This window comes from Podarcis raffonei, chromosome 7 (assembly GCF_027172205.1).
Source record: "Podarcis raffonei isolate rPodRaf1 chromosome 7, rPodRaf1.pri, whole genome shotgun sequence".
Taxonomy (NCBI): Eukaryota; Metazoa; Chordata; class Lepidosauria; order Squamata; family Lacertidae; genus Podarcis; species Podarcis raffonei.
Window position 1 is genome coordinate 71208744 of NC_070608.1, and position 13626 is coordinate 71222369.

Sequence of the window (13626 nt, forward strand, 5' to 3'; positions counted from 1 at the left end):
CTTCAACTAAGTACCTGGCTAACCCCACTAAGTAATCCTTTCCTTTCCTTTGTCTGTCATGATTTTTCTGAAAACTTAAGCCCATCGGTAAGAACTGACCATTTTGTATACCTCTATAAGATGAGTCCCCTTCATGGATCACTGTCTTGTCGTGGCGAAGGGGCTTGAATAACTCTGAGAAGCTCTGAGCTATGCCGTGCAGGGCCACCCAAGACAGACAGGTCATAGCCGAGAGTTTAGACTAAATGTGATCCACCTGGAGAAGGAACTGGCAAACCACTCCAGTATTTTGCCAAGAAATCCCCATGGACATAAAAAGAAGAAGCTTTGAAAAGAAAGTGAGAATTTCCAAGGCATGCTCTGGTTCATGGGGTCACGGAGAGTCAAAGGTGACTAAGACGACTAAACAACAACAAATAAGATGAGTAAATCCATTTACATTTTTGTTGTGGGGAGATAATGCATCTCCCTCCCCCACTGTTCTCACAATCCTGCTGGCCAAACAAGATGCTGTGGATTCAGCAGTTGTGTGAACTGGCCCTAGGCATGTACAGATGTGCCACGTATCAATCTCCTCTATACACATATATTGATACTTGCATAGGGTGTTTCACACAGCTTCTCGATGCATGGCAGATGTGTAGCATAGCTGGTGCATGAAGAAGGGTTGAAGGGTGTGACACTGTGGACTGCCTCACACCTTGTGAAACATCCTCCCTCTAGTGTCTTCAATGTGCACTGTGGTTGCTAGTGCTGGAGGTGTTGCCCTGCTTCTGCTGGGGAAGGGCACAGCTGTAGTTGAGGCTGAGGTCCAGAAGCTACTTGTTCCTGCTACAATATATTTCTCTCTCCTCATTATGCTCTTCCTCCTCTGAAGCGTGGGCCCTTTTTTTTAGGACAGGGACCATTCATCGCTGGAAGGTCCCCACTCATTCCATCTCAGTTGTGTTTACTTACAATTGGGGTTGCACTTTACAGCCCTCATACTTATTGTCAGGGAACTGCCATCGGAGAAACAGGAGGTGAAAGGGCTCACAGAGGCTGAGAGAGACTTATCAGCTGAGGAGGGAACCAGCAGGGGGAGAGGAGGAGCTCCAAGGGAAAGTGAGTCGGAGGGATGGCTCAGAGACACTTCCAGCGAAAACAGTGGGGAGGTTTCAGGACCTCCCATAGGGACACCCACTCCTCGCTGGAAACTGTCACGCCGAGAGTCCAGAAGACGCGTTTCCGTTAAGGAACTTTTATGCTGGAAGAAGTTCCGTAAACGCCCACTGTCTGATTCTACAAGCGACTGATGGAGCCATGCTTAAGGAGCTCCGTCACAGACAGAGGTTTGTGGACTTAGCCAAACTCTGAGGGATTAGGAATTTTACGCACAAGCAGCTCATCATCCCATCACAGCAATCAGACAGACCCTGAAAGCAGCTTGTGCAGAGAGGCATCATGAGCAACCCAGCCGGAACCGGAGGAGCGGGAGGAGCTGGAGAGGGTCCAAGCCTGGAAGAAAGGTACCGGGTGTTGGAGGTCCAGCTAGCACTGCAAACGGCGAGGCTAGAGGAGAGGAGGGCGCAGGATGCAGAAAAGGCAAAAGGCGCCCCACTAGCAAGAAAGATGCCAGGATTGGTGCAGAAGTTTGGGGGGGACCCCAGGAACTATCAAGCCTTTAGGACAGAGATGCAGTATGCTCTCAATCTGCAGTTTGACGACTTTCCCGACGAGGAATCACGAGTGGCGTTTGTGGTTGGCCATCTCGAAGGGGGGGCGAGAGACTGGGTTAGACCCCTGATGGCAGGGAATAATGAAATCCTGAAGGACACGAGGAAGTTTTTTTGCGCCATGGACCTGATGTTTTCCAGCGAGATTGAGCAGGGAGTGGTGCGCAGACAGTTGATGGCTTGTAAACAGGGGAGCCGATCTGTCCGGGAGTACTGGACTGAGTTTACCATGTTGATACATAAATTGGGGTGGGATCTATCGGCTGAACCCATTCAAATGCTTTTCGAAGAGGGGCTTTCTTCGGCGGTGAAAGACGAACTTTCCCGGGCGCCCAGGGCGGAGTCTATGGACCAGCTGACTAAATCAGCGCTGACCATTGGAGCGCGCCAGGAGGCGAGAGCCTTGGAGAAGCGGGAAGGGAAAGGAGAGCGTTGGAGGGATTTCCGCATTCCAGAGATTCCGGAGCCAACTTTCCCGCCAGGAGAGCCGATGGAAATTGGAACAGCGCGCGCGCGCGCAGTTTCAAATCCCAGTGAAGGGCGGAAGAAGGAGGGGAAGAGCGCCAAGAAATGTTATCTCTGCCAGCAGCCAGGTCACTTTGCCAGAGTCTGCCCGCAAAGAAAGGAATGGCAAGGGATGGCGGGAGCTGTTGGGGGAAAAGAGGAGGAAGTCCAGGAGCAAGTAAAAGCCAACGCCTGGCTGACACCGTCAGGGCACAGCAGCCAGGCCAAGGAGCAGTAAAAGTGCCCACGCCGGAACCTCCAAGACCAGCCCTAGTGATAGAGGTGTTGCTAGAGCTGGCAAACGGACACCCACTAAAGACAAAGGCACTATTGGACTCAGGCAGCTCCTGTAATTTTATGAGTAAGGAGTTTGCAGCTGAACACCAGATACAGACACTCCCTTTAAGTAACCCCCTGCAGGTGACCACGATCGATGGGAGGGAGCTGTTGGGAGGAGAAGTTAGCCTACAGACCGTCCCAATGGTTATGAGGGTTGCCAGGCACACCGAAAGAATAGCGTTCAATGTGGCCACCTTGGGAGGGGCTCCCATTATTTTGGGAATGAGCTGGCTAGCGTTGCATGATCCGCTAGTGGGCTGGCATCAGAGAGTGGTCTCCTTTGGGTCAGCACATTGCCTGGAACACTGCAAAGAGGGGAAGGCTCCGGAAGGGGCAAAAGCCTTTCTAGCAGGGACGGAAGTAACGGACAAAGGGAAGGTGCCCAAACAATACGCTGACCTGAGCAAGGTCTTCAGTGAAAGGGAAGCAGACAAACTACCACCGCATAGAGCCTTTGACTGCCAAATCAATCTAGTCCCTGGGGCCCAGCTCCCGGTGGGCAAGCTGTACACCATGTCAGACAGGGAAATGCAGGAGTTAAGGGAGTTTATTGATAAAAACCTGAAGAGAGGTTTCATCAGAGAGTCCAGAGCGGTGGGGGGCAGCCCAGTGTTTTTTGTGGACAAAAAACACACGGATAAACCGAGACTTGTAGTGGACTTCAGGGCCCTAAATGCAGTGTCGGAACCAGTGGCTTTCCCCATGCCCAGAATTGATGACATTTTGACCAGGGTGAGGAAGGGAAAGATATTCACTAAACTGGACCTGAGGGGGGCATACAACCTGATACGGATAAGGAAGGGGGATGAATGGAAAACCACCATGTTCACCCCTTTGGGGGCTTTTGAATATCTCGTTATGCCCTTCGGATTACAAGGAGGCTCAGCATGTTTTCAATCGTTCATGAACCACGTCCTGGGACCTCTGCTCTACAAGAATTGCGTGGCCTTCCTAGATGACGTGTTAATATATTCAGAGAATGAGGAGCAGCATGTAAAGGATGTCAGGGAAGTGCTGAGCCAACTGCAAGCAAACCAGCTGTGGGTGAAATTGGAGAAGTGTCAGTTTCACACCAAGGAGGTGGAATTCCTGGGGTACCGCTTGTCAGACAAGGGATTAGCCATGGATCCAGGCAAGGTCCAGGCGGTGCTGGAATGGAAGACGCCGAAAACGAAAAAGGATGTGCAAAGATTCTTAGGGTTTGGGAACTTTTACCGTAAGTTCATCAAGAACTTTGCCCACTTAACGGCTCCCATCACGGACTGTCTCAGCAGCAAGAAGAAATTTGTTTGGACGGCGGAGGCGGAGCAAGCATTTGAGGAATTGAAAAGGGCATTCGCTTCGGAAGAACAGTTCCTGCATGTGGATTTACAAAAACCAATGAGAGTGGAAACTGATGCATCAGACCGGGCGGTGGGGGCGGTGCTTCTTCAGCCGGGGAAGAATAAGTCGGAGTGGAGACCGTGTGCCTTCTTCTCGCGGAAGCTAAACAAATCCGAGAGGAACTACACGGTATATGACCGAGAACTACTCGCCATTCACGAAGCGTTCTGGAGATGGAGACACTTACTAATTGGTGCACAACATAAGGTGCAAGTGTGCACGGACCACAAGAATTTAGAGTATTGGAGAACGGCACGAGTGCTCAACCAACGACAAATGAGGTTGGCCCAGGAGTTCTCCAAATTCCATTTTGAAATTTGCTATGTGCCAGGTCCAGAAAACGTCAGAGCGGACGCTCTCTCACGCAAACCTGAATATTTGGAGGGGGGAGCACCCGAAGAGAGACATATCATCCCAGAGGACCGCTGGGTGTGTGGGGCGGCCTTGGTGGGGCAAAGGGAACTGGTAGAGGGAATGGTGAATGATGAATACGCCCAGAATAAGCTCAGAGGTTTAAGGAGGGAGGGAGAAAACCCCGGAGGTTTTGAAGAAAGAAACGGGGTATTGTATTACAAAGGGGCACTATATATACCCGAAGGGGAATTGAGAGGGAGAGTACTCAAACAGCTGCACGACAACCCACAGCGGGGCATTTTGGGCAACACAAGACCATGTGGTTGGTTACCAGGGAATTTTGGTGGCCCAAGGTGAGGGAGGATGTACGGGAGTATGTAAGAGGGTGTGACCAATGCCAGAGAGCCAAAGGAGAAAGGCAGGCGCCGGCGGGGTTATTAGAACCGTTACCCACACCAGAACGACCGTGGGAGGCGGTATCGATAGATTTTATGACTGATCTGCCTAAATCCAAGGGCAAACCGCCATACTGGTCGTAGTAGACCTGTTAACTAAGATGGGCCACTTTGTAGCTTGCTCACATGCAGTCACGGCGGAAGAGACAGCGAAATTGTTTGTAGAACATATTTTTAGGTTGCATGGCGCCCCCTTGAGGGTGGTCTCAGACAGAGGGAAACAGTTCACGTCCAGGTTCTGGAGGAAGCTCATGAGCTTACTGCACGTAGAGGTCAATTTTTCGACTGCCAGGCACCCTGAAACCAACGGGCAGGCGGAGAGAGCAAACGGTATCCTCCAACAATACCTGAGGTGTTATGTCAATGACAGAGAGAACGATTGGGTCGAAAAGTTGGCGCTAGCGGAATTTGCCTACAATAATGCGGAGAATGTGTCCACCGGGATGAGCCCCTTTTTGGCTAATTATGGGTGCCACCCCAGGGCGTTTCCAGGGGAAGGAGGGGAGAGATGGAGTGTCCCGGCCGCCGAACATTTTGTAGAAGAAATGGAAGCGATCCATCGTCAACTCCAACTCAACTTAGAAAGGGCCAAAGAAGAATATAAGAGGCAGGCAGACAAGAGCAGAAGGGAAGGTGAAACCATTAGGGTGGGGAGTCAGGTGTGGCTGTCAACCCAAGGGTTGCCGTTCAAGGGGGGTTGCAAGAAATTGAGACCCAAAAGATTGGGACCATTTGAGGTCATTCAACAGGTCAACCCAGTGGCTTTCAGACTCCGGTTACCGAACCACATGAAACTGCACCCAGTATTCCACAGGTCATTACTGTCACCGTATAGGGGGGAAGGTGAAGGGGTCTCCACACGGGGGCCAGTCTTAGAAGAAAGGGAAAGCAGCAACCATGTGGCGGAAATCATCGACTCCAGGTGGAAGGGTAATCAGGTGGAGTATTTGGTCGCGTGGGAAGGGGAACCGGAGTCGGAAAACGCCTGGGTGACGGCAGAGGAGGTCAATGACGAGATCTTGATGGAAACGTTCCACCAAAGGTTCCCCAGGAAACCTCAGTCAGTAGCGAGGTTCCGGAGGGAGTACTTTGGCACCACCGACGAGGAGGAGGAACTGGAAGGATTCAGGGAATCGGAGTTGGAAGAAGGAATAGACTCCGATGAGGAGGAGTACTTAGAAACCAGAAACAGCAACCGGTGGAGGGAAGTGTTCGAGACTTCGGAAGATGAGGGAGGTTCTTTCAGGGGTTTTGCTCCCTCGCCGCCCGCAGAGGAGGGGAGGGGAGGTGGTGAAGGGGGCCCTGGAGGGGAGGTGGATGTCAGGGAACTGCCATCGGAGAAACAGGAGGTGAAAGGGCTCACAGAGGCTGAGAGAGACTTATCAGCTGAGGAGGGAACCAGCAGGGGGAGAGGAGGAGCTCCAAGGGAAAGTGAGTCGGAGGGAGGGCTCAGAGACACTTCCAGCGAAAACAGTGGGGAGGTTTCAGGACCTCCCATAGGGACACCCACTCCTCGCCGGAAACTGTCACGCCGAGAGTCCAGAAGACGCGTTTCCGTTAAGGAACTTTTATGCTGGAAGAAGTTCCGTAAACGCCCACTGTCTGATTCTACAAGCGACTGATGGAGCCATGCTTAAGGAGCTCCGTCACAGACAGAGGTTTGTGGACTTAGCCAAACTCTGAGGGATTAGGAATTTTACGCACAAGCAGCTCATCATCCCATCACACTTATGGTACCCCATGGTAGAGAAGGAACTTTTCTCATCTCAACGTTCAGCATGGGTTCCTTTATTCTCATTTTGGAGTGATGTGGCATTGGCACATGGAGTGGCCCACTCATTCCATTTTTGGATTTCCTTTATTTTTCATACATCTAATCAAGAAGCAACGGTCTCATTTATTGAAGTATCTAGAGACCAAGATTTTTTTCCTGCAATCTGAAGACAGGTCAGCAGACAATAATACTCCCCTTTCAGCCTCTATGATGGACAGGCAAGCATTTGTACTCTGTTTCCTGCGCCTCCAAGTATCTCAAACATCTTCAGAACCAGATGACTGTGTCGCAGGCATTTATTGAAAGTGTATAATATTTCACTAATTGTAGAAACATTTTCTATTCTATTGACAGACGTTCTGATTCCTGAAATTGTATATTAACGTCTCGTTTTATTACAGATTTACTGGATAAATGTGATAAGCTAGTGTATGAATGTGGTATTAAATCTCGGCTAATGGAAGACAATCAATTTTAATCATTTTTGCAGGGAGTACTTACAGGAGACTCCCTTCTAGAATGTCACACTGCTTTCGCTCTATGCAGAATAAGGTTATTGCAATAGAAAGTTGTTGTGGGGTCTTGCAGCAGGTCAATGTCAAAAACTCTGTCTTCTCTCCCCAGAATAGGAGGCATACACATACAGCTTTCATTTGTCCCCTAGCTGCATCATTGAGTAGCCTTGTTGATACCTCTGACTCACAAACAGGCTCAAGTTAAAGGGTCTTGCTTGGTTTCTGACCATTAGGGAGGAAGCAGCTGATAAACACACATACCGCTGGCAATACTAATGTGAGGTCAGGATCAGTTCTTTCACAGTGGACTCTCTTCCATGTTTCTGTAGCCAGTTCATGAGATCATCTCTCTCCCTGGGCCTTCTGGGTCCCAGATGCTATCTTTGCCTCATTGCACAAGAGATGCAATGATGGATGTAATTTGTACAGCAAGCCGTTTCTCCTCATAGCAGGGTTTGACTTGTAGGCTTACAGATGTCAGGACAACTTTTCTGGGCTGCTGCCAGTTCTTTCAGCCCTGGGTTCCCTATATTTACCAGGTCCCCTCCTGCACCTTTTGGAACAAAATGGTTGCACACCCAAAAGGGCAAACAAGCGCCCTTTGGCCTTGCTCTATGTTGAGTGGCATAGCATGGGTTGCCAGCACCTGGGACCCTGTGAAGGGGGATGGGTAGGAGGGAAACAGACAGAATACTCATGCATATTCAACTGCCTAACTGTGTGTGTGTCACCCAGGAGATCATAGTTGCAGATATAAGAAAAGAAAAGTTGCCCTGTTGTCTGGAGATACCACTTCTTGATTCACATAGAGAAGCTGTTTTTGATGGAACCCAGCAATGGAAGCATGCACCTGTATTGAGGCAGCAGTGGGTGTTGAAATTTTATGCCCCTAAATTTTGTGCCCAGGGCAACCACCCCTGCCGCCCCCCCCTGCTATGCCACGGCCTATGCTGCCAACCAGCTTCTTCTATAAAAGTGCTTTTTCCCCCTATCTGTTCCGCCTTTGCTCTCTATTCCCACTCACCCCCAACTTTAGCTTCCTCCTCCTCCATCTTTTCCACACACCCTTTCCCCTTCATCTAGCCTAGCTCTGTTGGCAGGTAAATGGTCCTGTACTGATGAGAGTCCCTGCCTATTCTCCAGCCAGCCATTTCCATGCCTGTAGCAGGCATACAGCTTGACAAGTGAGATCTTGGCACCTCCATTTAATGTCGACAGAGGCTCCTGGAGCTTGCTATTTCCCATCTTTGTCTTGTGATCAGTGTAATGATGGAAAGAAGAAAAAGTCCCAACCAGAGAAGAATGGCTGATTAAGTTGATGGATTATGCCGAAATGGCAAAAATGACCAGAAGAATCAGAAATCAGGAAGACCAAAATTTTAATAAGGAATGGGGAAAATTTATAATTTATCTTAAAAATCATTGTAAACAGTTAAAATCGTTACTGGATTGGAATAACACATAGTTTAATGGTGAATTTTGGATATAATGGAGATGTAAAAGATTTGGATTATTATAAAAGATGCAGGAGGAAATGACTGGTAATGTCTTAAAAATAATAATACCCTAATGCTCTTAATTAAGAAATTCACTTTTGAAAAATATAATTGTTCCTCTTCACAAAAGCTTTTAATGAAATGAAAGAGTTTCAGCACAGTAAAAAGACAGCAAGTTTGAAAGTTTTTGGCTGTCAGCATTCCAAACGCTTGTTATCATGATTTTAGTTAGTTTAGTCTAGTTTTAAATGTTCTGGTGTTCATTTTTCTGCCCAAAAGTTTGAAACTCTAGTGTTAGCATCTACTGTACTAACTTGGAACTATCACATGGAAGCCATATTTTGTTATTGTTGTTGTTGTTGTTGCTGCTGCTGCTGTTGTTAATAATAATAATAATAACCACTCCAAAATTCACAGCTGGACAATATATTAAGAAAATTATCACAAAACAATGTGCAAGGTTTCAGCTTCTCCAGAACTTGCCATCAGGCTAGATATTAGGGGCTGGCAGGTATGAGAGAGAGGTACAGAAGTACCTTGGCTGTCAAACATAATCCATTCCAGGAGTCCATTTGACTCCCAGGACCATTCGAAAACCAAGGTGCGGCTTCTGATTGGCTGCAGGAGCTTCCTGCACTCAATCAGAAGTTGCAGACGCTGCAGAAGCCACATCAGACATTCAGCTTCCAAAAAACATTCACAAACTGGAACACTCACTTCCAGGTTTGCGGCGTTTGGGAGCCAATTTGTTCGGGAGCCAAGCTTTTTGACAACCAAGATACCACTGTATACAAAAATTAGGATGGATGGTGAAGCCTTCAAGTCTGCTTTCAGACCCAAGCTGAAGATAGAGATTGCAGAATGATAGTGTCTGTGAGGCGGTTACAGGTATCTGATCATGCATTGTAAAGTTGTTTAGCCTTTAAAGAATGTATGCCACCCCCAGAACAGCCAGTGAACTTCATGACTGAACAAAGGTGTTGCTGTTGCTGTTGTTTTGTAGACTGAGCAGGGATTTGAAACAGGACTCCCTGATCCACATAAACTCTCCACCACGTATGCCATACTGGGTCTTGCATAGTTCAGTTCCTTGGGCAAACTAGTATGATTAAAATTACAACGTATCCCTCTTGATTTAATTAACTGAGAGCTATTTTTGTACTGTAGCCCAACATATGCTAAATCCATGCCAAATACCTTGAGACACTAATGACAGTAAGATAGCTTTAACAGCTTCTTAATAAACATAAGCAGGGTTCCATTTAACTTATTGGGCATACATCTGAATAGGCATATACAAGATCGCACTGTTCATTTTATTAATGTTATTATGATGTGTGCATTTTCTCTTATACTTGATCAGGAAATGGCATGGAAGAGAGTTGGAAGGGAACCTTCCACTCTGGGGTGAAAAGCAATGACTGGCTGTGTGCTCAACCTTTCAGAGATCTTCCACTATAATGCAGAAAACCAGGATAATACCCACTGGAAGTTGAGTGGCACTGGTGTAAACTAATGCAGGAGACGAGAATCGAGGCTGTTTGAATCTAAAAGAGAAACTGGGAGATAGAGCAAAGGAATATCTCCCTTGAGGACAAACAACTCTTTATCTATAATGAAAATCAGAACACTTTCATTTTCGTCCTGGAAAGAAGGGCTCATTGTCTCCAGAAATGCCATTCCCGTTCATTACATTTTGAACAATGTAATCACGTTCATAAAAATTTTGCTGACATGCTCCGTCGTGTAGCCCAACCCTCGGCAATTAATACGCTCATTGTTTGATACAGATAGCTGTAAACCACTGTAATTGCTAAGCTTGTTTGATGAGAAAATAAAATTATTTCATTTTGTGAAGCATGCGAAAGGCTTGGTTCAGAATGGTGGATTTGTTCAACTTGAACAGACAATGGGTAAGAAAACATTTTTAGATCTGAAAAGCAGAGGGATGGGCAGGAGGAACAATGGCCGATGTTTTCAAAAAATGTCCTAGCTCAGCTGAGGCAGGTTTAGCTGATAGTCTCTATATTGTGAAAGCCATGTAATTTGTATCATAAGAAGCCTTGTATCTCCTGGTGAATTTATAAATCACAAGCACATTGTAACTGAAGAAGTGACAGCGTATGAACGATGAATGCATTATTCAGCCAATCCACCGGGTGGTGATCAGGAAGAGGAATGGAGGGTCCCTACAATTAACAGAGGCGGTCACTTTCAGAGGATACAGAAGACTAAATGATTCAACAAGTGGGAAGTGTTATTGGGCTCCATCTCTCATTGGCCCTAACCCATATGACCAAAGGTCAGGGATGATGGGAGCTGGAGTGCAACAACATCTGGAAGGCCACAGGTTGCCCACTTCTGCAATGCAGGGACTATGCTTGGATAGGGGTTAACAGCACCCAGAAGTGGTGCAGAATGGTGACGTCATTGTATCTGCACAATGGCACCTGCATCAGGTAGCCCCAGCCCATTGCTGCCTTTGCAGCCAGGAAGCAACACCCGCTAATAAAACCAGGGGAGGCTTTTCCTTCTTGGTCACCAATGCAAAGGTCTTAAACAGCTGTGTGATGTAGGAAAACCTTTGTGAGTAAACACTCTTATTCTTATTTCTTATCATCAATAATCGGTCAATAAGATAGGTTAGGGTGTGACAGGATACTGTCAGCAGCTCCCGGCTGGTTGCCCAGGAAAGTATAAAGACAAGGAAAATTTTCTTACCTTCCTTTTTTATTTCAGTCTTTACAGAGAGAGGCTATAGAACCCAGCCTCTTGGATAATGGTGTTGTCCCGAGTGAATCTTCACTCCACTTCTCTCCCACTTCCTAATTCATTGTCGTCGTCATCTCCTCTATGGGTGCTGCTCTTTGAGCTCTTTGCTCTCCTACTTTTAAGGCTCGTCAGGTTCTGGGAGATGGAGAGTCTGGAATGCTTTCTAATGACAGCGTGTCAGCTGGGTGTTGTTCTAGCTCTCCCATGATTTCCCAACTTTTCCCTTCATCTCCCTCTGGGCTGCTCAAACCCTTGTTGTAAATCTATACTGTCTTCCTCTTCCCTGGAAGGGTCAGGATGGGGAGGGGGTCTCCACCATTCCTCCTCTGCCCAGTCCCTGACAATTAGTTTTCTTTAACAGTGGAAGCAGGTTTTCGGATTAGACGCAGGTCTTCTTCAGGCTTTGATTATGAGAGCAAAAAATAAACATCCAATAGTCTAGATAGAAACTACTGGGTAGTCTGTCTGATGGTTACTTGGTTGCAGAAGTTTACTGGTCATTGCTCTTGGCATGGAGATAGTCTAGGTTGAATGCAAACATGCCATTCTAATGTCATGTGTGATGTCACAAAGAGGATATGCTTTAAGTCTTGGTAAAGCCAAAAGCAGTTAACAGTTAGACAGCATCTCAGCACTGTCAAGATGAATCTCCATAATAAGTGATGAATAGTTTTATTTGGGGGGATATATTAACTTTTACTATTGGTGAAAAGTTTTAGATTGGTTTGCCAGCTTGTAACACATCAAGTTGAAGCCAATAGATATACATTCACAACCCTGTACCCATCAAATAATCAACTTTATGTGTGACTTTGGGAGTGATTCATACCACCACATTTCCTTTCTCCACTCTATAGCAGCTTTATTTCTGTATTTGAAAAAAACAACCAAGAAGGAGAAGATAAGGAACCAGGAATAAGATCTGAATGAGTATGGTAAGGATCTAAGTTTTACAAGTGAGGGGGCTAGGAAGATGGCTTTGTGGTCCAGCATAGTCATGGGTAAGCAAACTGGCCCAATTGCCTTCTAAGTCTGGCCCGCGGATGGTCCGGGAATCAGCATGTTTTTACATGAGTAGAATGTGCCCTTTTATTTAAAATGCATCTCTGGGTTATTTTGGGTGCATAGGAATTCGTTCATTCCCCCCCCCAATATAGTCCAGCCCCCCACAAGGTCTGAGGGATAGTGGACCGGCCCCCTGCTGAAAAAGTTTGCTGATCCCTGAGCATAGGGATGATGAGTGCTTTGTATTATTGAATTCCTGTTTCACAAAGAAGAAACCACAAAGAAGTATTTGAGTTCTTGCTCTCATAATTTTAAAGAACGCTGGGTTCTGGGAGATGGAGGGTCTGGAATGCTTTCTAATGATGTGTCAGCCGGGTGTTGTTCTGGCTCTCCCATGATTTCCCAATTTCCCCCATCATCTGCCTCTGAGCTGTGACCTTCCACAAACCCCTGTTGTAAATCTACCATTCCTCCTCATCTGCTCAGTCCCTGATAGGGTGACAGGTACCAAAGATAACTTTTCAGTGGTGGCCACATCCTTCTGGAATGTGACCCCCCAGGAACTACACAGTCATGATATTGAAAAAGACTCTCAAGACATTTTTCAATTAATTCTTATCAAGAACTGTGTCTTACTGTTCTGCTCCTCATCTTAGAGGGGTATAATTATTTTAAATCATGGTGTTTATGTGCTCTGTGATGAGTTTGGGACACTGTCTTGTGACAACAGTTTCCCCAAAAGGTAGGATATCAATCTTTTTTAAAAAATAAAACAAAAGAGTTGCTTTTCTATCTCCATATATTAGCCACCTCTTACATTTATCATATTATACACCGGGTTTTAGCCAGTGTTGGAAATCAACATAGTCTATGCCACTGAATGAATATCAGTGAAAGGGTGAGTTAAACATACCTTTAAGGTTACACTAGCCATATTTCCAGGGACGCGGGTGGCGCTGCGGGTTAAACCACAGAGCCTAGGACTTGCTGATCAGACGGTCGGCGGTTCGAATACCCGCAACAGAGTGAGCTCCCGTTGCTCGGTCCCTGCTCCTGCCAACCTAGCAGTTTGAAAGAACATCAAAGTGCAAGTAGATAAATAGGCGGGAAGGTAAACGGCATTTCTGTGCACTGCTCTGGTTCGCCAGAAGCGGCTTAGTCATGCTGGCCCCATGACCCGGAAGCTGTATGCCAGCTCCCTTGGCCAATAAAGCGAGATGAGCGCCGCAACCCCAGAGTCGGTCACGACTGGACCTATTGGTCAGGGTTCCCTTTACCTGTACCTTTAGCCATTTTTCCAACATGAGGCAACCA

General features: G+C 47.0%; 1 long non-coding RNA gene across 4 annotated transcripts in view; it reads right to left on the reverse strand.

Moving 5' to 3' along the window:
• LOC128417884 (uncharacterized) overlaps positions 1 to 13626 on the reverse strand; it is a 236041-nt gene that overhangs the window by 46165 nt on the left and 176250 nt on the right. Inside the window, exon 1 of one of the 4 annotated variants that reach the window (XR_008331592.1) lies at positions 11784 to 11802. The exons of the other annotated variants lie outside the window; for them this stretch is intronic. This is a non-coding gene — a long non-coding RNA (uncharacterized LOC128417884). Of the gene's footprint in view, positions 1 to 11783; positions 11803 to 13626 lie in introns of those variants that run through there. 4 annotated transcript variants of the gene reach the window in all.